Genomic DNA, 25,279 nt, shown 5'->3' with positions numbered 1-25,279 from the left:
TGCAGAGGGCAGTGTCACTGGCCCTCATATGTGGGATCCGAACCGGGGCCCTCTGGCATCCCAAGCCAGTTCTTAACCATCGTGCCACCTGGCCGGCCCCTCATCTATACTTTTGATATGATAAAAATTGGATTGTTGGAAAGTTGAAATGAGGTAATACATTAGAAACTCAGCCCAGCGCTAGTTCTTTATAAGCACTCAAATGTTTGTCATGACCACTGTTACTGCACTACTTGTCTTCTAGTATTATTGGGGAAAGTTGGAAGAGTAAGCCATTATAGGCAGAAGGACACTTCTGAGTAAAAGCAGGGATATGAAAAAAGTTCTTGTCCATGGGTATAAAGATGATAATGGCATTGACAAAAAAGCTATAGATATTCAGTGCTGAGAGATTCCTCTGAGCCAAGGAATCAAATGGTCAAAAAATTAAGAGAGCTGATGAAATTATGCTCCATTCCTGTTTTTAAAAGCTAAATGTCAAAATGAAGAATTCAGTGTGTGTCTGAGTCCAGTTTGTATGTTTCTTTCCATTAAACATACAGGCAAGGCTCTGTACAGTGGTTGCCATTTTATCCTCAGGAAGTGGATGAATCAGCCATTTTCTCCTCTGGGAATGTGGGCTGCTGACTCTTATTCTTTTGGAGGAAGAGTAGTATGTCATTAGTCATTTTTTTCATTTGGAAGTATGACACCAGTTTGGACTCTCTGTCTGGCCATCTAGTCTTTTCCTAAGGTTGCCCGAGTAGAAACGTGAAAAGATGTGATTTGGTCCTTGTCACTGGGATTAGGGGAGAGTGTGTGTGCTGGCATACATGATCCATTAATTGGTCTCCTTGCCCTTGATTTTCACTGTGCCACTTACTTTCAGGTCATAAGACCTTATATTGCAGAAGAAGCGAAATAAAGTGTACTTCAGAGTAGGCCATTCCTCTCATCTTATACCTACATTGGGTCTCTATGACTGATTAAAATTGCTTAGCCATCTTTTTACACCTATTATTTGAGTTTCCCTCCTTTCTATCTTTTGCCTTAAGTCCTTCTGATATGCTCTGTGCTCCTATACTACCCACCTGCCACTTGCCTCCCCCCCAAATGAAAAACTCCCCTGCACACTGCTGTTGGCCTCTCTGATTTTTCTCAAACTGCTTCTTCAACTAGAATGCCCACATACTATTATGATTATCAAAAGAGCCAAGATTTATACGACTAACCAAAGCGACTTGAGTAACACAGGATTATTTGGTTTCTTGTGTATTGGTTTTCTCCCCAGAGATGAACTATTTGGCTTAATTTTGTCACTTTGGCAAGAGTGGAAGTGGACTAGAAACCTCTGTGAGATTAGAGTGGAGGGTTGGGTAGGTGGGATTTAGGGTTTAAACTTTCTAATTAAGAATATTACAACCCATGGGGGTAGTTTGCATTTTATCCTATACACATCCCATTTAACCAGTTTGGGGACTTTAAACAATCTTTAAATTTTGGAAAACCTCAAGTATATAAACGCGGAATAAAAAGTTTTCTGAGCCAGATGAAAGCATTACATCCCTCTTGCACCCTGCAGGCATGCTGTCTGGAAAGCTGTATAAATGTGAGTTGAGTGATTTAACAGAGTTGGTCACTGAACTTGTTAACAACAGATGTCAGATAGGACAAACAGCAGGTGAGAGTAGTTTGGAGGACTGAGCAATGGCTTCTGGCAAAGGGAGGAGTGACAGCTGACATGGAGGTAGGGACCAATAGAGACCACAGACTCACCAAGTGTGAAGCTGTCTGGGAACCAAAACAAACAAAAACAAAACACCCAGCCATCTTAGGAGTTCTTAAAGGAGTTATCATTTACACCAATGCTCATGATTATTAATCAGCAACCGGATATCATATACCTACTATGCACCAGCTTCCATTCCAGGAAATCAAGGAGAATAGAGAAATATGTAAAGTACAGTGCTTAGCTCATAAAGTATTTACCACCTGTGACACCATCACGTTGGCCAAAGTAAAGTTGTATATAGTTAAGCTATTTTTACAAAAGTAAGGGCATGTATAGAACCTATTAAGAGGTTTTTCTCTTCAAAATATTTAAAATTATTTAGCCACTTACAAAAGACATGTGTTTGTTACTTTCTCAATGATGTCATTTCCTAACAATGCTAATATTGGAGGCATTTCAGAATAATGAGCTCATAAAGTTCATACAGCTGTCTCTCTGTGCAGACTTGGATAACATAGAGCCATGACCTCACTTTGGCCAGGAGCAGGTTTTAATAGCTTGATAAAATTATGGTCAGAAATTCCGTTTGGTTTAAACAGTTTTCCATCTTTACTGTTCACTTATTTAATGAAAGGAAGTGTCTCATTCAAGGTGCATATTTCCCCGATTCCACAGGGATGGGGCCATGGCACCTGTGGGTCATTAGACAAAACAAGAGTTGAGTCCTGAGATAGATCAGGAACCTGCAAACTCAACCTTGTATTTAAGTCATTTGAGCACTTTGGTTATTTTATTCCACCAAGCCAGTCATGTAGAGCCAAGGAGTTTGAAGACCTTACTCACTTTCAAAAGGCTGATTTAGGGCACTGTTCCTACAGGAAAGACCTCCTCTAAACGGAACTTTAAGAAGTCCTAGAAGCTGGGTGCTATGTCTGCTCAGAGACAGGAAGGATAATTAGACAGTGATACAGCACATAGTACTAGGGAGAAAGATGGATTGCATCTCATATAATATGGAAGGTGTGGGTGAGGGTTAGCATAATGGAAGTAGAACCAGAACCAGCCATTTATTTAAAATGGAAAAAGGAATGTATATCGTTATCCCACTGTCCACAGATTCCGTTTAGGGGGGAAAAGAAAGATAGTAGGAATAAGTTAAGAGTGGGAAAATGCTACCACAACCGCTCAGCCTTTGTGGCCTCTTAAAATCTGAGGCAGGTCAGGAAAACATGCTAACACCAAATTTGGAGTCAGGAACTGTAAGTTCAAGTGTAGGCTCTATGGCTGACACCCTCACTGCTTGACCTTAAAGACAACGTCCCCCATCCCAGCGAATATACCTTTTGCTTGTGATAGAAGGAGGTTAGATAAAGCCCTTATGGTTCCTTCCACTTCTGGCACTCTAGGGTTCAACAATAAACTAAAACAAAGATCCTGTTTTGTTTTGTTTTTTTTTTTTAATGTTTAATATACAATGAAATGTATGCAGCGAAGTGACCTATAAATTCTGCTTATCTTTAAATGTGAATTAATTACAAATGCAGGGTGAATAATTTGGGTAAAAATCATTACCGTCTATAGATTAGGAAGTATAATGTAGTTCCTTTGCAGTGTGAAGATCAAATCTTGCAAAAGCTGAAATAAGCATTGAAAAATGTAAGGAGACTAGATCCTACTGTGGTGTAAGTTTTCTTTCCATTTAGGGAAACATTTTCTCTTTTTACATGCGTGCTTAGAGGACAACCATCCCTGAGATTCTACATGGGACAATGGTGCAAGCCCTTAAAGGAACATCAGGTCACTCAAGCACAGTCATAAGTAAGGCACTGCCTATAGATTTATATGATCTGAAGTTCCCATGTGTATACAGCCTCTGGTAAACCTCAGGTGCTATCTACTTGTACTGAGAGAAAGTATAAAACCTATTCAATTGTTCCACATGAACTTGAGTTAAGAAAATGCCCAAGAACAAGGTAACCCATGCTTACTGGGTGCCACAATTTGTGTCAGCACTTGACATATTTACTGAAATTAAAAGGTTCCCTGACTCCGAGGCCTGCTCTCTTCCACAGTACCATGTTCCTTCTGGAAGTCCTAGTTCCCATTCCATTTCTGCCCTTATTCAACTGTGGTACCTGAAACAAATCACTTAAGTTCCTAAATTTAAGTTGCTCATCTGTTAAAAATCACACACAAAAAAACACCCAAAACAGTGAATCATGGCCTCTGCTCTTCCTCCATGGTTTGTGGATTGTGGATGGTCTTTACAGGGCCACGGTCAATTCACAGGGGATGGTGATTTTCTCGGTCATGAAGCATGGTGGCCCTGGATTTTAAGAGGTCTGTGTAAACCTGAAACCTTATTAAATTGTATTATATATTTACATATCTGTATTGTTTGAGAAAAGAGTCCGAAGCTTTCCTGAGGCTCTCAATGGAATGTGTATCCCGAAATGCCTAAAACTTCTGATTAATAGATCTATGATGTCTTCTAGCCCAAAGCATCTGCAACCATCTGAAATAAATTAAGGTTTAGTACATGAAGGGAGCTCGAAGGCAGAACTGACACTTGCATAAGAGACTATGTGCCCTCCTGGAAAGGGACCTGGCAATGAATTGAGGATTCTGAGTCCTAGTTTATTCTGCCTTGTCATTCAAAGCGAGATGCTAATTCCTGCCTGCCTTCCCTAAAGCGGTTATTATGAGACTCAAATGTGATAATATAGATGAAAGCACTCTGGGAAAACATAAAGTATCCTGCAAAAGTATAGTATTAACTGTGAGATATTAAAGTATCAAGTCATTTCACTAGTTGTCAACTGAGAAGGGGGAAATTGCAAGTTCCATCAGCAAAATTTAGAAACCCTGCTTTCTCATCCTGCATCAAGGTCCTGCAACTGATACTTATGTGTAAATTTCCTTGACTTTGATGAGAATTAGTTGCAAATACAGCGTGCAGGATTCAGATGGAGATCATCACCAGCCTGGAAGCTGACAAATAGAATGTACTGTTCTTTCCCCAAGCAAGAGTGTTCCTCATTTATCTCCTGCATTCCATTAGTCAGTGGTTCTCAAAGTGTGGTCCAGGCCCAGCATCATGAGAATCTGTCAGAAATGCAAACTCTCCAGCCCCACACCACTGAATCAGGAATCCTGGGGGTGGACCCAGCAGTCTGCACTTAAGAGGCCCCCTGGGGAATTCTGGTGCATGGCATGCTCAAGTTGAGAACCACTGCCATCAGCGATTATTTCAGGACAGACCTCCTGGGCTAGTACTTTGAAGATGAGCATTCAAAAGAGGGTAGTGGGGGTACAATAACCTGAAAGAGTACCTAGTATGGGTCTGTGAAGGGCTGGGTCTGCAAAGGTTGGGCTGGGGAACACCAGTGTTAGCAAACATGGTAGGTGTGGCCCAAAACATGCTTAAATACACCTCTTAGGTAGATGGCCCCAGGGTAGCTTTTATAAGACTACGGCTGTTTCAAGGAATTCAACTGTCTCAAAATTCAGAAAGTACAAATAGCTTTGGCATCCTTGGCAGCTGGAGAATAACAACGATCCAAAATTAAACCATACATATGTAAAAGTTAGCTCCACAGTAAGCTTTCTTCTCTGAGCCTCAAAATTATAGAACACAGCAGTAAATATGAAAATAATTCATGTTTCTTGAGCATTTCTTATATGCTTAGCACTGTTTTAAGTGATTTTTATGTATTAATGGTGCCACTTATTTTTAGCTATTTACTGCACGAAACCCTTTGCTGGGCTGCAAAAATATAACTGCCCTCAAGGTGCTCACATACCAATGAGGGAAAATTAGAAGTGAGCCCATTATTGCTTCAGTGAGGACCATGAAGAGCAAGTTCAGGGTCTTTTCAGAGGTCTGAGGGAAGCACCTGCAGTCTCATGTAAATAGAGGTTCTCAGAGGAGGAAATGCCTACATTTAGACTTCTGAAGGGTGAGAGGATTGGTTATTTTAGAGTGGGGAAAACTGAGAGGTAGGGTGCTTGGACAACTGTATTCCAGGTCGCATATCAAGTAAGTGGTGGTGTTGGAATTTGAATTCAGGTCGGTCCAATTCCAAAGCCCGTGTTTTTAACCATTAAGGCGAGGCCGGAAAATAGATTTTTATCAAGCCTGTCAATTGTGATAAATTGGTAGTGGCTTCCAGGAATGCTGAGGATGAGGGCTCTGAGGACTTAATGGGGCTCAACTGGAAAGAATGCCAGGATCAATTAGTGATGTCTGCCTTGGGTGCAGCACGGGAGAGCATATGTGTCACACATTTGCTGACTGTGCATCATAGAGCACTGCCTGCAGGACTTAGCACCAAGAGGGAGAGACCTGCAGAGCTGTTTCTTATTCATGGTAAGGTTGTTCCTGACTTCAAGGAACTTAGAGCTCAACAGCATCAGCAGGGGCTTATTATATGTTACTAGATGGCCATAGGTGACAGCTCAGGATGTTATGAGCTGATGGGGTCTTCAGTGGGGAAAGGAATAATGTTTTCTTTAAAAAGTGAAGACACTGGTCAAGCGTAACAGTGAAAAACAAACAACAATAAAGAACAATCAATCTTATGAATCTACAAACTTCAACATGTATAGGCCAGTTCAGTTTTCGTTTTTAGCTCTGTTCCTTCCATCAATATGGAAGGTCTTGATATGATAGACAATGGCATTGTTTGCAAGTAACAGGATCCATATGTGTCAAGAGAGCCTCACCATTCCCAGGAGAAACTTAAATTTAGAAATGTCACCCAAAAAAGTATGCATTCAGTATACCTGATGGCTCATCTGTGGAGTAGGTTGGAAATTGATATAGATAAGAGAGATTGAGAAAGGGGCTTTTTAAGGAAAAGATGATAATAAGTTAGTGCCAAATTTGCTTTACACATGGTTCATGATGTCGGCAAGATGGTGGATGAGCTCTTTGAAGGCTAATCAATATTGTTTACATAGTGTACTAAACTAATGTATGGATTGAAATAATAATCACCACCACCTCCACCAAACTGGTCCTTATGATCAAAACAAAACAGATGGGTGCCGTCAAGTCAGTCAGGATTTAGAAATGACTTCTGAGTGAATTTCCTTTGCAAAGTCTTTTTTCACTTCTCCTGTCCTGCCTTCACATTTAACTGTTATAAGCCCTTTTAGCCTCAACATTAACGATTAAAAAAAATGGTTGATGTACTGGATAGACAGATGAAAAGATGATGACCTACCCCCAAAGCCCAAGGTCAGAGCCGTTTGCCATCTGGGCATTTCTTCCCAGGAAGGCCATTTTATGAACCATGATCATCTCGCATTAACCAGTACTTGGTAAGCAAAGGACGCCCATTTTCAGAGGCTCTCTTTGTGGTGAAGAGCAGCCTTGGGTGTCACCATCTGAATAAGCAGGATGTGAGGATGTGGGCCTCCCGCAGTCCCCCAACCCCAGAGCTATGCCTGCTTATTCAGCTCCTCCAAAGCCCCAGCCTCCACCATGAGAAACTAGCTGCTCTCAGACCTTCCTCCCCCAAGGCATTTACATCAGAGATGATGGGGGAGCTTATCACCTAAGACTTACTATCTACCTTACTTTGGAAGACAAGATTTGACAGTAGCAGGAATCAAAACATTTTTTTGGTCAAGTCATGCTAACCAACACAGAATTGTCTTTGATTCACTTTACAATTTAAACATTATCTGAAACCTCACCAAGGGGAAAAAACATGATAGTATCTGTGGAGAAGAGACTCTGTAAGTATAGGCTCACAGGGTTGACCTTCTCTCACCCACCAGGTTAGATAATCACATGGAGAACTGTAAGAAACGGCATCTATCTACGTATAGAGACCCTGCATATCTTATTGTCTTCTATGTACAAATACCAGCATGAAGAAAGTGTTCCAGAGCCCAAAGTTTGAGGAATCCACTTTAGATTACATGTTAAGTGGAAAGAGGAAGAAACTCATTTAAAAGTTTGCATTTCATACATTCAGGACTCAGAAGCTTCTTTGCAGGGTTCCTGATCCGTTTGTGCAGCAAAGAAATAGCAAGTCAGTTCAGAAAAACTGCCTGTTGGCTGCACAATTTATTCATGCCCTTCAGCCCTGGTAGGCTGCTGGATATATGCCCCTAATACATCTCTATTCTTTGAGTGATATTGGTGCTGAAGCTTACTCGTGTGCTGTCATTTGTCCCATCCTTCTCTCTTTTCTTCAGGTCCATGGGCCGTTTTCTCCTTCATTCCATGGAGAGACATGGCCCATTGCTCTGGGCAGAGCCCAGGGCTGCCAGTAGTATGGAGAGCTGGTTTCTACTCCTACTTCTGCTACTAACATGTTGTATGACTTTTAAACAAGCATCTTTCCCTTTCTCAGCAGCCCAGCTAGCCACCATCAGTGCAGGATGGCTGACCTCTAAGGAGCCTTTCCAGACTTAACATTCCAAGACTTACTGGGAATGGGATTCTGTGTTCACTGGAGTTCAGTGTAACCAGCATTTGCCAGCTGCCTTCCTCTTTGGCATCAAGTACTGTACTGGGCACTGCAGAGGATATGCTTATATCAGATCTATCTATCTATCTGTCTGTCTGTCTGTCTGTCTATCTCTCTATCTCTCTATCTCTCTCTTTCTGATACCACAGCACTCACAGGTGAGGGGAGATTAGGATGAGAGAAACAAGTTTACAGATATCCCCAGTGCACAGCAGAACATACTGTGTGCTGTGAGAAAAGTATAAATGATTACAGGGTCTAAAAGAGCCAGAGATTGCATCTATTTATAAAAAGTCAGAATAGCACTTCATAGCATTTCAGATGAGCCTTGTCAGAGAGAATTCAAACAGGACCACGGTACAGTTTCTATAGCAACATTTAGGCAGCATGTATTTTGTGCCAGCCATTGTTCTAAGCACTTTACATATAATAGCTCATTTACTCCCCTCAGTCTTTTGAGATTGAGATTATGATTATTCCCATTCTGCGTATGAAGAAACTGAGGCAGAGACTGTCTAAGTAACAGGCGTAGGCTCATACCACAAGTAAGCGGTAAGTACCAGGATTCAAACCTAGGTAGTCTGGTGCCCGTGTCCAGTATCAGTCTGCAAGCTCTACTGACCCTCACATATGGACAGTCACTGAACCTGTAGAGTGAAGAGTGAAGAAGACCTGACCACACAGATGAGTTTTATGACCTTGGGCAAGTCCTTTCACATCTATGAACTTCCAGTTTCTTATTTGTGAAATAGCAGTGATAAGTACTTGCCTCATTGGATTGTGATGATGATTCAGCAAAATGGCAGGTATAAAAACATTTTTCAATGATACAAAGTCCTATATAATTTTAAATAATAGAGGAAAGTGGAGCCTGATGGGCTGGGTTAGGGTATCTTCCCAACAGTTTCCACCCAAGGTCTCCTTCATCTCGTCTCTCCCAGATATGCTAGGACTTGACTCTGCTCTCTCCGTATGGAGAATAACAAAGCGAGCCCATTTTCCTTGTGTTTTGTACTGCTGAAGTTCAGGAATGCCAGTGCAAGTCTCATTAGCATTTAAGTTCAATGGCAGCATGTGAAGGGAAGGACTAGACCCTTAACCCTCAGTGCTAAGAGAGACACTGGCACATTAGTTTCAGCAGAATTGGCTCATGTAGAAGGCTAAGGGACAGTTAAAGTAGAGTGGAACTTGTCTGCATAGAGAAACAGACTCATCTCAGCAGTGTCAGTGCAGCCAGATGTGTTACAGTCATCTCAATACCAAGCAAAGCAGGTGATGCCCAGGTTACCATAGGGACTGGTAGGAAAGCTGAAGGAGTACGCAGTGGTTAAAGCCAAAAAAAGCTGAAGGAACGCAATGGTTAAAGCCAAAAAAAGCTGAAGGAGTACGCAATGGTTAAAGCCAAAAAATGGGCAGTAGCTCAAGGGATGCTCAGTAGAAGATATACTGGACTGGGGTCAGAAGACCTGAGGTTGAGCCCTAGCTTGTCTGATTTTTGGCTAATTAACCCTGCAGATGTCATTTCACCCCTCTGAGCTTCAGTTTTCTATAAAATGGCACAATTGATAAAGATGCTCTCTAAAGTACCTGCGATTCTGAAAGCCTAAAAACGTGCAAGTTATTTTTAAGCAGAAACTTCACTACAGCTATTCTTAGGCTCCCAGCTAGAAGCTACATGCGATTTTGCATTCCTTACTAACTGCACAGGTAAAGTTTTCAGCTGCATGTTGCTTTTATCTTTCTTAGCGGCCAGATGATAGGTTTATAAAACACAAAAACATCAACACAACAATAGCAACTGCTGCAACAGACACAACAGCCAGGAACTGTGCTAAGAACACATTTTAAATGCATTTGATTCACAGAGCAGCCCCACTGGGTGAGTACTATTATTTTACAGCTAAGGAAACAAAGGTTTCAGAGTTACTAATTAATTCGCCCAAGGGACAGAAAGGGGGGTTGAACCCAGTTTGTTAACCATCAAACCTGGTGCTCTTAACCACGCAGATGTCCAGCCAGGGTTGAATATAGGCACGTGAAACTAAGTGTCCCAGGTGGTCCTTGAAGCTTCTGCCCCTTGAAAAATGATCTCTAAATACTTCTTTTTCCATAGGGATCAGAGTCTTTTTTCCCCAGGAAGAAAAAAGTCACTAATTCCAGAGTAAGAGAACAGGACAAGCCATCCTTTGCCTAAAGTGAACTCTGATGACATGAAAACAGACAGGCCTCCATTGGAGGAGAGAGGACCACAGGGCGGTGTGAGAAAAGGGCAGTTGCCCCACCTCTTCAGTTACCAAGAGATATTCCACACAGGAGTCCCCAACCCCTGCCTGGCATTGCTCGATGACCTTGACCATGAAAAGGCTCAAGGAAAAGTACTCTAGGGGAGTGTCACAGTTGATAGATCACACAGAACGGAGAAACCAGCTGCATGTACCAGCCTTCCTTAGAAAGCATCTGTTCCCACAGCAGTGTTAAGTGCCAGGCTCACAGAAAGATCCCTAAGACACAGCCCCAGTCCTTAAGGGACGGGCTCCATGTGTAAGATGGAAGATAACTCCAGGCGTGACTAGCATTAATGCAAGACACTAAGTGCCATAATGAAAGTCTAAACAACTTGCTTTGGGTGTAGAGTGGAGGGAGGATCAGACACAATTAACTCCAACACAAGGCAGCAAGTGCTAAGTGTGCTAATGGAAGTAAAAGCTAAGAGCCCTGGGAGCTGTGGAGGGTTAGAGTGATTCCGACAAAGGCTCTCAGAGAAGCGGCGGTATTTGAGTAGAATCTTAAAGAATTGGAATAAGTGGAGAAGGGCCGTGATGAAAAATTCTCCTCGTCACAGGAGAGTCAGTGTACAGAGGAAGTCAGCTTGTCTGTATTTGCTTTTCTGAAGACAGGATGGCTACAACATCATGAAGTTGAAGTTGAGACTGACCTGGTTTTGACTCCTAGATCTGCCATGTCTGTGTGACCTTGAACCTTGGCATCTTCGTCTATAAAATGAGATCCTAGTACCTTCTTCATGGGATTGCTGTGGGGAATAAAGAAATTAATGCATATGTTTAGCAGTGCAACTGTTTCATAAATGTTCAATAAGTGAGAGCTTTCACTATCTGTATTATTACTACTGCAGTGAATATTATCGAGCTCCTCTAGGTAACATCTGAGGTTAACTAGCCGCTGTTGGATACTAGACAACATAACAAATTAACTCAGTGCACTACATATTCATTTGCATTTGCCTCCACCCAATTTGCATTTCCCTCTCCCCAGATCCTTGTAGAGCCAACACCTTTGTCTATTTTTGAATCATAGTTTGGCTTTTCTTTCTTTCACGTTGTTTTGGTTTTCTCGTCCATACAATAGACCAAATCACTGTTTTGTTTTCTACTTTCTTCTTCATGCAGCAAGGGTCTCCATTGGAGGGTGCGCTCCTCAAAGTATTTTCAGTTCCAGTGGCGAATGCACAAGGGCCATTAGTCAGTTTCTCAGGTAGAAGACTGTCTGGTCCACAGCTCGGCTTTGCTCTGTCTCCTATTCATCATTCTGCTGCCGAGAAGCATCAGAGAATGTGGGAACTGCAGGGAACTGCAGCCAAGTCTTCTGTTTTATCCATGAGGACCACGAGGTCCAGAGACGGGAAGAGACTTGTCAAGTTTTAGCAGAAGGGCAGGAGTGGGCCTGTGCATTGGACCCCAAGGGTGGGGACTCACAGGCCTTTCTTCTCCTGCTCCCCTGAAACCAAGCATATAAATATTTGTAATCTCCCACAACAGCTCTGGCTTTTGGTGGTGTGACTAGGTTGAGGAGGATTCCGAAGGTACCTGGGCTCCGTGGGAAAGAACACTAGGGTATGAATGGAGGTGATGTCTGGCTTGGATAATGGGAGGACAAAGGAGCAGGGTGTGTGTGCATATGTGTGTGGGGGTGTTGGTGTGCGTGCGTGTGTGAGTGTGTGTGCATGCACATTGTATTAGGCATTTCTGCCTTGGACTTTTGAAGTTGTGTTTGTCCTTTAAGACCCTTACCTTGGAAATCTACCCTGTTCTCCCTCTCAAGAAGGAATCAGGACTTGCCTTTTTCTCTGAATATACAGTACATGCTGTACTTCTACTGTAGGATTTATTTCATTTTCTCCTGTACAGTTTTTATTAATGGTTCGTGTGTCTCCCTCGTCACATTAAAATGTCCCTCTTAAAGTCAGGGGCGTTGGTTCTTCTTTTCTCCGTTCGATATGCTGAATCAATATTTTAATTATTCAGTGAATGTCATGATGTTAGCTACATTGTAAGATAGGCTAGTATTGTGGTAAGGCCTCACATTGTGGAATCAGACATACATAGGGTTATATTCTTGCTCCGCCATTATCAGTTCAGTGATTTCCACCTACCTGTGCCTAAGTCCTTCTTTCATAAAATAACAACAACAGCAATAATAGTGTGTATCCTTTAGGGCTGTTACAGAGATTAAAAGAGTTAATGAATGTAAAATGTGTCACCTAGTTCCTATCATCAAAGGGCTCAATATATGCAAGCAGCTATTAGTAACGTTAGAAATCATCACCGTTATCATCACCATCATCGTCATTTACTGCCATCGTCATGCTGGCAACAGGGATCCCCAAATCCTCAACTAGCCCCTCTCTTTTCTTAGATATGAGAGGGAGATATGCAAAGAAATAAACCGAAGGAAAAAAGCAGCAGCCTAATGTTTATGACTATGTGGCTGTCACACCAACCCACACCATGGGCTTCTGTGAGACGGAGGACCCAGGAAAGTTTTTTCCCCAAGACTGTCACCTAATCTCGGCTCTCTGGATCTCAGCACTATGGTGACCAGAAAAGACTAACCCACAGCAGTGGGGGAGGGGACGGAGTTTTGCCCAGTCTTGAATAAGGCATGTTTCCACCGCAGACCGCCAGCATAGAGCTCTTCCTCCTCATGGTCAGAGCAGCCCCAGGCCTGCACAGCACCCCAAGGAAACAACCTCACAGAGATTCCGCAGCTCTGGCACCACGACCCATAACTGGCCTTATCACCTCCTTACCTGTCTTAGGGGAGGCATGGGGGAGGGGTCATCCTAAACCAACAAATGGCCCCGGGAGGGAGGGTAGGTTGTGTCCTGGCCGTGATAGTGGCTGTTCTGTATGTGGGCGTGAGCGAGGGCAATAATGTAATGTTCTAAGTATGTGCAGAACCAATGGAAGAAGTCAGACCTTGAAATACAGACATATGCTGTTAGTAGTAACTGGTTTTGGATCTGGAAATGACCATGCTTGCATAGTCCATGCCTATCCTCTTACAGATGAAGAAACAAGTCTTCGCTGAAGGCAGGCAATGGTCCACTCACTTATTTGTTCATTTACTTGGCACCGATTGCACCTCTCAGTGCCAAGAACAGTACTATGCGCTGGGTAGACATGCTGAGAAAAAGTGGAAGAGGCTCTGCCCTCACCAACTCACAACCTAAAGGAGGGACAGATAATCAACAAGCCCACAATCAATCAGATGCAGTGAAGACGCTCATAACCAACTTGGCATTCAACCATCTCTTTGGGATCTTCCAATGCAGGCTCTGCCTTCTTCCTTCTCTCTGTAAACACCCCAACTACCGCGCCCCTGGAGAGCTGAAAACTCCTGGTCAGTAGCTTCTTCTCAGATCAGCCCATTTATCTCTGCTCACATCAGCTTTGTTGGAGGTGTGCTAGGAATCAATTCTCTTTGTTTCAAAACCTATTTGTAGTTCTGGGTTTTTATTATACTTGGGCAATGCAACTAAAATTATGTAAACTGGTGGAGTATGAGTGAAAAAAAAAGTTGTTTTATTTCTTTGGAAACTAAATCAAATACTTTTGAAAGGCTCAAAGATGAATCACTAAAAACATTGTAATATTAGGTGTAGGCGAGACAACTCTTAAAGGTTGGGGGAAAAACACACGAAAAAAATCTGCACTTACATTTATCTTATAACTGTCTTTAAGTTCCAAGTACATCAAAAAATTGATAAATACATGTGCACTTAGGTGTTTTAAGCTAAAAGAGAATACCTGCTATGAGTCACTTCTTGTGATTCTCCATTGAACCATCTTTTTCAAATAATCTAATTGCAGTCCCTGCTACATCAGATAAAAGGGCTTCTACTATAATTACAACTTGAGTTAAGTGCTGGACAGGAAAAAAACCTAATGCCTGGACAGATAACAGTGGGTGACCCACAGGGTGGTCCTTGAAGGTTGGGAAGAAGCCGCCCAGCAGAAGTGGGGGAGGAGTCTCGGGTGGAGGGACAGCATGGAGGGAGGTCCTGGTATGTTGGGGAAACTGAGGCACTGGACAACGGAAAGAGAACAATGAAGTTATTCAGGTCAGCAGACCCTTAGGGGTCATGCAAAGGATTTTATACTTTGCTCAAAGCATAGGGGTATCTGAGGGACTTGAGGAGATGGTGTTATGACAAGATCTTATTTTCATTTTCAAAAGAACATTCTGACTGCTGTGTGAAGAAGGGATGAGCATGGGAAAAGGGGAATTGGGCAAGGTGGAGGCCAGGATAAAGGAATGTGACAAAGTGCAATGAGTACATATTATAGGCAGTGATGGAGCTCTCGGCCAGGGTGGTAGTGGGCACAGAAAGTGGAAGTAGGAGATATATTTGTGACATCTTTAGAAGGACTTGTAGTCATGGCTTTTTAGTCAATCAATCAGCAAGACCAAATTTAATAGTTAATTTTTTGAAGGCATTTATGATCTGATGGGGAAAAAACCCGACCAAGTCAAACAAGTTGGTTTCCTTTTCCTAGTTTGATGTATATTGGCTGTGCTACTCAGAGTAAGCCTTTTAACTCTTGAAAGCTCATCTGGATAAAGGAAATAATAATATCCTGTCCAGTCCACCTCACATTTCGGTGGTGCAATTTGAATCAAATGATGGCTTGCACATATACTACACATTATAGTGAAGTTTAGGACTTCAGTAATCACATAGCAGGTAAGGCAGGTATTACTGACCTCACTTCACAGGTGGGCAAACCAAAAAATATTCAAGAGTTATTGATCATCTATTCTATCAAGACCAGGACTAGGCTCTGAGACTTTTAAAAACATATTAGACCCAGCCCTGCCCTAAAGAAGCTCAAGGCCTGATGAAGAAGACAGACCCTAAAATGTTAAACTATAGAATATCAAGATAAGTATAGGAGAGAAAGTACGCTAAAAACTCAGAGGAGGAAGTAATTAATTTTTTTCTGGAAGGGTTGGAAAGCTGCCCATTCAAGTCAACATCTGACTGGGGTCTTGAAGGATGTGTAGAAGTTTTCCAGGTGTGGACAGGCATTTCTGAGGAATGCATGCAGAGACGTGGAGACCTGGAAGGAAATGGTTCGCTACCCACAGCAGTGTGGCTGGGGCCCCTAGTGTCTGCTGGACTGTTAGGCAATGAGGCTGGGAGGTGAATCGGAGCCAGTGAGGCTCTCCCACACGGGGCTCTGAGGGTGCATTATGCCAACACAAGTAAACTGGTCCATTATCTTCCCGCTCATGCTTTCCTCAACTACCCTCCCCGGTTTCACATTACACGTGTCTGTGGCTGTGCCTTCTACTCCTTCCTTCCTCACTGTTTCCCAAGAATTAGTTTGAAGCTCAGCCTTTTCCCGCCACACACTCACGCCTGGAACTCTTCATTTTGGCGGGGACATACACAAGGGAACACTCCAGGGTAGTGAGAAATGCTTCCGTTCTCAGAAGTTCTTTTAGAATTCAAGGAGCCTATAGCATTTCCTAGCAGGAGCTATTTCATCCCATGTTTTGAGAGACCTCGGAAAGTGAATCAAATTTTGGTACAAAGAGAACAAAATGCCAGGGAGTGGTGGGGGGGCATCTCTACAGAGAAGGCCGCTGGGCTGCTGCTAGACAGTCCCAGTTGGTGGAAATTGTCTAGGAGACTGGAGTGCCAGTCCCTGGGCTGGACAGCATACTTTCATGGCCTAACGCTCCCACCTGTAAAATGATAAGTAAGAAAATGTGTGCTTCTAGAGGCAGAAGAGCGTTAGAGCTAACTGAATCTCACTTCTTTTACAAATGAGGACATGAACTCCAAAGAGGGGAAATAACTTGCCTAAGCTCAGGTACAGAGCCAGCAGCTTGTTTGGCCATTCATTCATTCATTCATTCATTCATTCATTCATTCATTCCTTTCAGAATGAATGTGATAGTTGCTGGGACTGTACTGGCAGATGAAATAATCATGATCCAAGCCTTATTGAGGGAAATGAATTTGCACAAATAAACACAAAATTAAACAGGATAATGAACGACAGAGATAAGCTCTGAAAATCAGCAAGGTACTGCAATAGAGAATGAAAGGTGAGAATGTATCCTTTACAGAGGGCCTCTCTGAAGAGAGGCCATGAAAGCTGAGACCTGGGCAATGAGGCTCAGCCATTGAAAGAAGATTGGAAGAGTTCTCTAGGGGAGATCAGTGTGTGGAAAAGCCCCAAGGCAAGAACATTTGGACTCTCCTGAAAGGTAAAAAGAAGGGCCAGTGTGAAGCCCAGTCAGGGGTGGAGCTTACAGCCTTCTATTTCAAAGAGCCCTTACTGGTGGCCTGTTGACTGCTCTTCACAACCCTGTTGGAGAGGTGACGCCAGTACACATTCGTAGCAAGACTGTTGGTTACGCACTTGTTTTAAACGTGATATTCTCAGCACGCTTTACTGAGACCATGGGTTAGTGGAGCAGAAAGAGAAAGCAATTCGGCTTTTCTTCTGTATTCACCTCTGCACTTGGTTAGTGTTCAGCTCTGGAAATCAGCTGAGAGCAGAGGTCAGGAGTGAATGCAAACATTGGAGGAGGTAGGATTTGGTTTCTGGTGGTGTCATTTGGTTTTGAGATCTGGAACCTCTTGGTTTCCACACCCTTATTTCATTCTTCATTTTTGTCCTCTCACCTCCTCAGCGGATACATCCTAGCTGGAAAATGAATTTCACTGATTTAGGTAGGGCACCCTCAGGCTGTCATCTGCAGATCTCATTAAAACTCTGCCTTCCTTGATTGACAGGTGCCAATCAAGTTGATGGGTATACACTGCACTCTAGGCTTGCCCCACTTGGCTTAGAAAAATCCATTTATATGTATGATTTTCATATGAAAAGAATAACAAATAAGAAATATTTTTTTTTCTCCCACTCACCCAGGGAACAGAATTAAGATAGCCAAAGGGAGGTTCCTGCTCCATTTCATGAATGATCTACTTGGTGTTCCTTGCAGTGAATGGGTGCAGAGGGAGTGTGGGGTAGAGGTTCGGGCCAGAGGCAGAGGAGGCTATGAGGCTGATCTCTCCCGCAACCCCCTTCTTTTTGGCTCATGTCCTTGCTTGTATTCATTCTGTTCTGCCTGCTCAGTATGCTAGTTCTCAAAGCTGCACAAAGGGCAGAGCTAGGTAGATGGAGTCCCTACCTGAGGTCTTCAGTGAACCCCACTCCTATCTCCAAATGAGGCTGAGTGAGCAATCACCCCAGCCCCGGACTGCAGCCTTCACCTCAGCCCTGGAAACCAGCCTAAGAATGAACCCTGACCTCAGCCTCAAATCTAAGTCCTGACCTTGTCCAAACAGAGCCCCTCACCTCAGCCCCAGACTGAGCCCCTCACCCAGCACTCCTGACTAAGCCTCCACATGTCGCTAAGCCTTGGCCTTAAAGGGTCCAGCCTCCATGCTGTGCACCCCCTGGTACATACCCACTTTTTAAATAAAACTGAAAGAACCTGCCCTCTCAGGGCTGGGTCTCCTTTGCATCTCATCAGAGTAGCCGTTAGCTGTAAGGCAGTGTCAGTCTCGTCTAGTATAACACTGGGCCAGTGCATGGGAGAGGAGGCCTAGAGCTCAGAGCAGCCCCACCTACTTGCTATATCGCTGTCCTTATGTCAACACTTCAGTTGGAATCTTTTGTAAACTTCAAGGTCCCACTGGCTTTTGCACAGAAGCCAGCAAGTGGCTGCCTTTAAATTGGGACATCATCAGCTGATGCTGGCCCTCTTAGGGTTCCTTTCCCCTGCCCTCCCCACAGTGTGAATAACCAGTCATTGCAGAAGAACCACAAGATGTGGAGAAGGAAGACAGGGGCTCACGCCTGTCTCCACCTTCCCCAGCTGCAGGATCCTTGGTTCCTCATTTGTATGTGGGCTCAAGGATCATCATTCGTGCCCTACCTACCTACCTTAGTGGGTAGTCACTAGAAAAAAATGGATGTGAGAGATTTAAAAACCATGTAATACGCTATGAGTAATTATTCCCTTTCCCAAAATGTCAGCATCTCACCCTACTTGCTACTCAAGAGCAGAATAGTATAGAGTAGGTGTTGCAAACTACAGCCCACAGGCCAAATCCAGCCCCGATGCCTATTTCTATAAATAAGGTTTTATACTATAAATCAAGTTTCACACTTGCTTATTTACATATTGTCTTTGGCTGCTTTTGTGCTAGAAGAGCAATATTGACTAGTTGCAACAGAAACCATATGGCCCACAGAGCCCAAGATATCCACTACTTGGCCCTTGGCAGAAAAAGTTTGCAGACACCTGGCATGGAGACACCTTCAGGCACCTGGCAATCACTCTGAAGTTGGGATGCCTGTATTTGGATTCTGAATCTTCTACTTAATGGCTATGTGACCTTGGTCAAGTCAATTAGCCTCAGTTTTCTCTCTATAAAATGGGGATACTAACTACACACCTAATCCATACTATTAAATTAGTAGTAAATGAGTAATTCATGTAAAGCGCTTGGCATAGGACCTGGCACCGTAAGTGCTCCGTGTTGGCTGGCATTGTTATCCAGGGGATGAAAGCTACGGTTTATATTGATAGACTTTCAGGGGACAGAGAACAGTTCAAGGCACAGGCCATGGAGTGACATGGACCTGGATTTCTATCCCAGCTCTGTCACTTACCACATGAATGACTTATGGAAGATTAATTAATCTCCCTGAACTTTAGCTCCCTCTTGCATGAAACAGGAAACAAATTCTTTGGTTGCTGTCAGAAGTAAATGATAAAATGCATGTGCAGTGCCTAGAACAGGATTTGGCACATAACGAACACTCAACAGGTGACATAACTCTAATAATAAATAATAAGAATAATAGTACTTTTCCCCAGTTGTGCCAACCACCCAGAATAGATAGGCAGTTGGAGAGGCTCCAGTATGTCGACATCCTGTGAGGCAGGAGGTTGCACCCGTGGCTAGTCATACCCTGGACTCCAGGCTTTGTTATAGTCCAAGCACATGTAAATTAAACAGACTTTAAAGTGCAGTTGGTCAGACAGCTGTCTGTTAGGAGTTTTTTTCTAGGTTAGTAGGCCCTCAAGACCAGGTATCTTGTTAACAATCTATGATCTTATGATTGTTCTTGGGTTAAGCGACAGGCCAAGGAGGAGAGCACACACATATATATTGGATAGGAAATATCTCTAAAAGATCTTCTTCCAGTAATACTGCTGGAGTACACAGTGATAAACAATTTGCTAGGCAGGGTGACAATATCCTTGTTTTAATCCATTTAGCATCCTAAGGGTTGAGTTATATAATGAGATTTAAACCTCTTTGCCTAGGGACTGCTGGCTAGGAAGACTGAGTGTTGTGGGTGGAATACGTGAAGGTTGGCTGGGTTTTGGATGCCAGCTTAAGAGCACAGCTCTCATTCGCTGTTGGTCTAAGATAACAGGGAGTGACAGAGATCAGTGGGCAGAAGCACAGCAGGGGGCGGAACGGATTGTGTATCCCCCAAGCTCATGGCTGCTAGATGGTCACCTAATTTAGAAGACTGTGAAACAAGTAAGATCACCAAGCATTTACATTCATTTCCTACCCAGCTCTGTAGAGGGGACTGCACATTGTACATACCAAGAAAAATGATAGAGGCCCTCTACCGTCAAGGAAGCTTACTCCTCAACTGCGGGGGGCGGGGGGGGGTGGGGTGGGTGATATAAATACACAAAAGGTCACTTGATTATATAAATGAAAAATAATGATCCATCCAATTCAAGAAAAGCCTTGGAAGCAAGATGAGGTCACTTATCAAGAACAGTATCAATTGATTGATATCAGGGAAATGATTTACATTTATTCATTCACTCACGTACCAAAACCATCATGGAGTCGTTGTGCGACGCCCTCTAGGGATTGTAAAGAATCCTAGGAGCTCTATAGAGACAGAGGTATCACGTCTCTCATTCACCACACTCTATTCCACAGTGTCTAACCCACAGCAGACAGGCAACAATGACTGAATTAGATAAAACTCCTGACTTCACCTCAGGGTTTAGAGGCAGGTGACATTTATGGAGCCTCTCAAGATGGTCTTGGATTTTTACTTATACTACAAAATATTAGCAAATAGAAATGCGGTAGACATCTGTTGGTTTGATCTGCTCAGCACCCATCCATCTATGTTCAAAGCACAGTGGCTCAACTTCTCCAGTGCTGGCAAGGCCCCTGACAGTCTGGTCCCCACCCACCTCCAACTCTGCCACATCTCCTATCCCAGCCAACTGGTGTTTCTCAAGTTTCCTAAGGTCCCGTCTTTTCTCTCACCTCACTGCCTTTGGATAAACTGGTTCCGCCACGTGGATATTGACACAAGTTGCTTAGCACCATGCCTGACCTATATATAGTAAGTGCTCAGTACAAACTGTCTATGATTGTAGTTATGATAAGTTATTCTGTGGTGAACCCCCTTAGTACTCTCTCTCAAAATACCCTTTATTTCCCTTGTAAAATTTACTGAACTCCTGTGTAAGCTCTGCGAAGGCAGAAAACATGTCTGTCCTGTGTCATCACTGTATCCCAATTTTCTGACAGTTATTTTCTGGTGCCCAATAAATACGTGTTGAATTTAACAAATTAATGATAAGGTTTTATCTAGTAAATGGCAAGGAAGCCCTGGATATGTGTCAAAATCCTGAATAATGTGACACTGTTTAGAAGGGATGGGGACAATTTATATCTATTATGGTAATATTGGGTTGTTGGAAAAGTCATGAAGTATTTTTTCTATGTTTTTCGTTGCAAAAATGTGTCACGACTTTTCTGACAACCCAATACATTGCATGTCAATATTAGATCCTGGATTCAGGAAAGCATCGGGGGATGGAGGGGCCACTCTTATTGTCCTCTGAGTGACAAAAATGAAGCATATTTGATGTCACAGGTTAGAGTCAGATGAAGAATATCATTCCCACCAATAAGGATAGAATTATTCGGGGAGGGGGATGAGAGTCTCAAAGCCCTCCCATCTCCCACACACACTTTCTAACTCCCTCCCCACAATGAAGCTGTCCCATCACCTCACTATCCACGCTTTACAATGATACTCCCACATTTACAGGGATGGAAGCCAGGAGCCAAGGAGACATGTCTGTGTGAAAAGCCTTAAGGGAAGTGACAATAGAAAAAGGAGTTGCTAATACCAAGAGTTCCCTCCCTGAGAGAGAGATGTCAGGGTGAGTGCCCAGGGTTGGGAGATTTATTGATACTAAGTGGATGGTGCCTTAACTAGCAGAGATTATCAAAGAGGTTTGAGTGCACCGAGGATGGGATCGGACAGCCCGCCCCGCGCGGTGTGTGGGCTTTCCTGCCCTCGCCAGTCCCTGCCTTCCTGCTTCCCCAAGAGGGAACTCCTGGCCTCATTTTTGACTCGCTCTGATTTTTGGACACACTCTGCTACAGAATCTCTGGGAGGCAGGGCCCTCGACATATGACACGCTGGCAGGCTTCCCTGAATGCGCTGTGTTTTTTTTCTCTCTGCCAGTTTTTGCTGTCACTGCTCCTTCCACCTGGAATAGTCCTGATGCACGTGCAGCAGCACCATGTCCCGTCTCCGGGCTGATTCCTGCTTCTCTTTCAGGACCAACGCTGGCACAGCTTCTTGGAAACCTTCTCTGTGGTTCCCCAGATGCTAGATCAGGTGTCCCTGCCTGAGCCCTGAACACACCCCTACCACAGCTCTTACACGGAAGTGTAAGTGGCTGGTTAGCTGTCAGTCTCTCCCACTGCCAAGGTGATAGTCCTGGGGGGCAGGGCTTGCCTAGTTTGCCACTGCATCTTCACTGCCTAAGGAGGTTGAATGGTGGCTGGATGGGCGGACCGACAGATGGATGGACCAATAGAAGAACAGAAGTCGTGTATATGCTCTTTATGATTCCCAGGGTCAGAGGGGATGCATGGAGCACACCACCCAGTTTTGTTTTAATATCAATAGGCCCTAATGCAGTAACGGCTCTTTATCTGGCATTAGAGGAAGGCAGTGTGCTACATGGGATGATTTTCTAGAAGCTGAAGCTGACCTGTGAGCTGGGACTGTTTCCTTCCAACATGGGAGGGGAGGGAGAGGGTGGCATGTCACAGAGGTCAACTGCTCAGGTCCTGTGGTCAGGCTGCTGAAGTTCAGATTCTAGCTTCGCAACTTGTAACCTACCTCATAGGATGAAAGCAGTTAATGCGAGGAAATGTGCTTGGCACAGTGTCTGGCACATTGTAAGTGCTCAGATGTCAGCTCTCAGTTACTACCCGCAGCCCTGCCATCTTAAATGGAGGGTACTGCACATCACCCAGCCTGCTCTGATTCAATGTCGCGTCAGCATCTGTGATGACACCAGTGCACAGCCGAGTTCTGATGCTGCCTTTGAACATTCCCGTTTCTTCCCTTCTCCTGCTGTATCTGACCATCCCTAGACCCCTTTCTGATTTGCTGCCTCTCACCTACTAGGTAACTAACCCACACATACATAATACACACACATAAGATACAGGTTAAAAACTGTATCTTAAATAAAACTCGAGACTCAGAATGCACCTAGATTTAGTGCTAGGATTTTGTTACAACTCACAGAGTCTTTATCTGATTTCTAGGTTTGAAGAAGTACACTGGAGGTTGCTCAAAGTTTGACCAACAAATAACTAAAGTGTTGTCAATCAGTAAACAGTTTTCAGCTAATTACACTAGAATCTAGAATGTTAGAGCCTGAAGAGATGTTAAATATTATGGAATCTAAACTATCCTTTTACAGATGGGAAAACTGAGGCCCAGGAAGAGGATGGGATTTGCTCAAGGTCGCACAAGTATTGTGTTGTGATAAAACCAAAAAGAGAATCCTCCAGGTCATCTGGCATCTAATCTAGTACTTTTTCTACAAGAAAGTCTTATCTCTTCGGATTGAATATTTATTGACGGATTCAAAAAACTATCCTACAACTACTAATTATGTTTCTCAACTTTTAACCAATGACTTTATTCTCCTATAGGACTTGGACCTACAGAGTCTCTGTATCTCTTTCTCTTTCTCTTTGTGCCAGCATCCACTCATGTAAACCCAGGCCAGGCTCCCACCAAGCCATGCCCTTTTAGGGAGCAGTGGGTAAATGGACCCATTTAGCCTTAAAAGGAAGATAAAGTACTCAGTTTAAGGAAGAGAGATTCGCAAAAGGGAACAACAGGGAGATAATTTGAGGGGAGAAAATCCTGGCTTCTGGGGTGTCTAAGGATTTGATCGCATCTACTTGCTCTTCTTTCTACCACTCCATCTCAACGTTTCCTCCCCTACTTCTAAACTTTTAGCAAGAAACACCAGCCATGAGGGCCCCAGAGGCCCAACTAAAGGTGTGAAGCCAACTAGATGACACGAGGGAATGGATCTGGAACATAAGAATCATATCCCAGAGGATAATATTTTATTGCAGCAAGGGGAGAAGAGATCCTAAAAATACCGTAGAGAGCGTATTATAATATTTTAGCAGGGTTTATGTGCTCGCTATACACACTTCGCCCAGCAAGATGGATTGTGCTTTTTGACAAATCTATATTTAACATGGGGAGAATAATATACAATGTATGCTTCCTGGTAGAGAAATTCATATTTATGGAAGTCTTGATTCTGGCAATTACAGTAGACACTTAATGACAGTGCCTATGGTCTGCTGTGAGCAATAGAGTATCATTAGGGTGAAAGAGAATACACTATGAGCGGTGAAGCTTAAACAGTTACTGCAGAGGAGCAGGAGGTCCAGGGTGACCCAACAGTCATCTCTCTTTGGGCCCAGCTCCTCCTCATTCACTACTGTGAGTCCTGTGACCCTCACATCAAACATTCATTATTCACTCAACAAATATTTATTAAGCATATACCATGCCCCAGGCGCTGTCCTAGCTTTGGGGCACAAATGAGCCCCTGTTGTTTTCAGAGAAATTAACATTGACCCAAGCACTCACAGGTATAAACAAGTAAAGGAAGTGATTCCAAATAATAATTAAAATATGAGAAATAGGACAGAGTGATGTGATAGAGACTTAAAGGAGGTGGGGGGCGGGGAGAGCCGCCATTTAGGAAAAGTGATGAAGGACGGCCTGTTCTAGGAGGTGAGATCTGAGCTGAGATACAACTGCTGGAAAGGAGTTATCCTTGCAAAGACATGAGGGAAGAACACTGCAGGCAGAGGGAGGGAACAGCTCCTGCAGAGATTCCAGAGCAGAATGAGCTTGAGCCCTGAGAAGCAGAATGAAGGCCACTTTGGCTAGAGAAGGGGACAAGGTATAGGGTAGGAGAGGTCAGGAGGGGCGCACCATTCAGGTCTGAGTCATGGTCAGGTGTTTAGGGATTATTTACTCTGTGCAATGGGAAGCCTCATAACTTTTGAGAGGTTTCGTGCAATGAAGGGAAACAGTGTTTTGTTTTGTTTCATTGAAAAGATCTCTCTGGCTTCTGGATGGAGAACGGATGTCACTGCTGAAGCGGAAGTGCCATAAAGCTAGAGTCCATGAGGGCCGGCCGAGTGGCGCGATGGTTAAGAACTGGCTTGGGGGCCGGCCGAGTGGCTCAGTTGGTTAAGAGCTCGCTCAAGAATTTGAGCTCTGAGCAACAGTGGTTCGAGTCCAGGCCGAGCTGAGCAGCCGCTGAGCTGCCAACAGGTAGCAGGATGGCTCAGCTTAAAAAAAAAAAAAATGAACTGGCTTGGGATGCCAGAGGGCCCCGGTTCGGATCCCACATATGAGGGCCAGTGACACTGCCCTCTACAGCTAAGATGCTGAACAACAGCTCA

General features: G+C 43.7%; 1 protein-coding gene and 1 pseudogene across 3 annotated transcripts in view; both read left to right on the top strand.

Moving 5' to 3' along the window:
* LOC109390790 (adenosine deaminase-like protein) overlaps window positions 1-12,832 on the top strand; it is a 14,239-nt pseudogene extending 1,407 nt beyond the window's left edge.
* Window positions 1-25,279, top strand: part of GRIA1 (glutamate ionotropic receptor AMPA type subunit 1) — a 286,291-nt gene that overhangs the window by 118,881 nt on the left and 142,131 nt on the right. The window lies entirely within an intron of this gene.

This window comes from Hipposideros armiger, unplaced genomic scaffold (assembly GCF_001890085.2).
Source record: "Hipposideros armiger isolate ML-2016 unplaced genomic scaffold, ASM189008v1 scaffold_279, whole genome shotgun sequence".
Lineage (NCBI taxonomy): Eukaryota > Metazoa > Chordata > Mammalia > Chiroptera > Hipposideridae > Hipposideros > Hipposideros armiger.
This window is presented reverse-complemented; position numbering and strand designations above follow the sequence as displayed.